The sequence below is a fragment of the Dermacentor silvarum genome, chromosome 8 (assembly GCF_013339745.2).
Source record: "Dermacentor silvarum isolate Dsil-2018 chromosome 8, BIME_Dsil_1.4, whole genome shotgun sequence".
In the NCBI taxonomy this organism is placed as follows: Eukaryota; Metazoa; Arthropoda; class Arachnida; order Ixodida; family Ixodidae; genus Dermacentor; species Dermacentor silvarum.
The window spans coordinates 99,702,607-99,705,379 of NC_051161.1; the positions used below are offsets into that span (position 1 = coordinate 99,702,607).

General features: G+C 40.1%; 1 long non-coding RNA gene across 2 annotated transcripts in view; it reads right to left on the reverse strand.

The window, feature by feature from the left end:
* Nucleotides 1-499: 499 nt before the first annotated feature.
* LOC119462770 (uncharacterized) overlaps nt 500-2,773 on the reverse strand; it is a 59,119-nt gene continuing 56,845 nt past the window's right edge. The window contains exons 2-3 of one of the 2 annotated variants that reach the window (XR_007463112.1): nt 1,263-1,325; nt 501-678 (exon numbers count right to left, since the gene is read on the reverse strand). This is a non-coding gene — a long non-coding RNA (uncharacterized LOC119462770). Of the gene's footprint in view, nt 679-1,262; nt 1,326-2,773 lie in introns of both variants that reach the window. The other variant, XR_007463113.1, reaches the window with a different exon arrangement.

Consider the following 2,773-nt stretch of genomic DNA (forward strand, 5'->3'; position numbering starts at 1 on the left):
GTATACTGCAAGAAAAAAAAAACTGAAAAAAAAACTTGTCAAACATGCAAAGGAAAGGGAGTGATATGGTTCATGCTTATTTTTTTTTAACCTTGAATATAGGCTAACCTAATTTTAACCACATTTTGATTTAATACAAAAAGATACCCTAATTTCTGGTTCTTAAGGTACACAGCATTCTATATAAAATGTATAAAAAGAAACACGATGTACTTTGCCAAGCACATCGAAAGTGGAAGTTGTTGGCACTTTGGTTAATCTCTCCATAAAACTGGGCGGAGGAATCCACGTGCAATTTGTGATGTTTTAACCACTACAATACCATCCAGAAGCGTCGCAGAAAACGCACTGCTCTCTAACTGGCATAATTGGCAATATTCGCTCTGATGTAATATTTCCGGCCACTTTAAATGTGTCGAAGTTTTCTGAAAAGCTATATAAGATTCATCTATTTGTAAAACGATACTTGACCAAGCTGCGCTTTTCATTACTCTATAGGTGGAGAACAGGATAATGTCTCTATTTCGACATTTTATTAAAAGCAAAGATTGGTTCATCAGTTTGTCTCTGCAGGCATGATCAGAGCAGTGCTTCACTTCTTGCGAAAGCCAATTCCTCCATTTCCTCCAACCCCGCCTCCAAGAGCAGCAGCTTCATTGGGAAGCATGATGAGCACAGCTGGAAAGTAAAAAATGAAAAAAAAATCTTTTTATATATTAGGATGATGAATCTTATTGTATAGACCTCATTCTGTCTAACGAGGTTTTTAAGGTGACTCCATTCATGTAGACGGCTGGTAATTTATCATAGACGTTTGCATGCACTATTGCAAACACAGTTTTGGACATTCACCGCCTGAGTTCCCAATGTTTAAAAAGACATCATTTAAAGAAAATTACCAAGATTTCTTTATTTTTTGTAGCAGTCCTCATGTAACAGCGGAAGAAGTAGCCACTGCAGATCTTCTTTTCCAATTAATGCATATTTCATACTAAAAAATCCTCAAGCGCGCCATAGAAAACATCGTAGTTCGTTCTTGATGTGCTACGCTTATTAACGACTTGTACACATCCGCCACATTGTCTACCCTCTATAAGCTCGATATCAATTACTGACATATCTTGTGTGATGCTTCTTTACGATCGTGTGGCTGTAGGAAATATTTGTGTAGTTTACGCTTTCGTCAGAAAACTTATTAAAGTGCCGGAATGCTAAATTTCTTTGAAGGTGAAAACTCAAAGCATTTGATAATCGAAGGATACCTATAGCAGCGGCGACCCACACAAGGACGTTTGCTCCCAGTAGACCATTCATGATGACTCGTGCTGAAAAATGTATGTTCATTAGTGACAGCATTCAGGTATTACAGAAATCCATCACAATGAAATTTTTATAAAGCACGCTATACCGACAAGAGCTCCACCGTGGTATACGCAACTGCGGTGTCAGGCGCAGTATTGGGCATTGATGTCCTCTCAGGAAAGAATATTTCACGGAATCAGCAAGCGCGAGCAAAACTGCATTCTTGCGCCCTCTGACGATGTAAGGGCAAAGCGTGAAGGCGTGGCATTGCGCATGCTCCACTTTTCTTTTTTGTCCCTGCCAATGCACAATGCTAGATGCTTGCATCGGCACAGGGAACAATAGAGCGTTGTGGCAGGTGTTCACAGCGGCCACAACAATTTTTTCCGCGTACGGAAAAAAAGTTTTCAAGTTCAAATGTGCTATCATGTGATGTTTCTTGTCGATTTCCTCGATGGCAACAAGGCCGTAAAAAAATTTTATTCTCCGGCTTGATGTGTCAAAGCCACGACTGGAACTTCACGCACGCCGCAGTGAAGAACTCATGAATAATTTTGGCCACCTGAGGTTCTTTACCGGGCGCCCAATGCACGGTACATAGGGGCTTTTGCATGTCACCCCCATCCAAATCTGTCTGCCACCACGGGCATTCGATAGCGCTCCCTAGAGCTTAGTTGCACAACGTCATAGCAAATAAGCAAACCGGGCTAGTTAGTAACAACGGCTTTCAACAGCAGTTCAAATACCTTTCCTTGAAAGAAGACAATAGATTTGACAGTTGCAACAGGCAAAACAGCTACAAGTACTTGCAGAAGTGCTCATTACTGGTAATATTTGCTAATTTGTTTGTGAAAAGCCTTGCTTCTAGTAATTCTCATTCGAAACAGTATAAAAATAATGTATTTTTTTAATCGCCGTAATGGCGCTCGAATGACAGACGTGTCATACCTAATACCGACACTCGATTGAGTGTGCTTCCTATTTGCCCCGAATAGCTGTGAATGGTAAACTATTACAAAGCATTAAAGCTGATATTATTTGGACTTTATTTCCTTCTTATCAAGAAAGAAACTGAAATCCCTTTGATATATATCCTTCACAATGTAGACAACTATTGAGTTTAAAGCAATACTACTACCATTTGGTAAGTATTGTCGGCGGAAAATCGTGCTGTCTTGTGCACTCACAAGCCAAAATGCTCAGTTCATTTCTATGCTGCAAGCGTATCGTCTTTAACACGCTAGTCTTTCCTGACTGAAAAACAGTTCTTTCTTCAGGCAATGCATTCTAATAAAAGCTACTGTAGAACATGGTTTACTCACCAGATTTGGATGCTGAAGCTTTCGGTCTCAACTAGAGTTGGATATCAAAGCGTACGCCCTGGTGGTGCTTATATACTACTCCAGCCAGCGTGGTAACCCAATTTAGCAGCATTAAGTGAAGTGTCATCCACGTTTTAGAAGAAGAAACA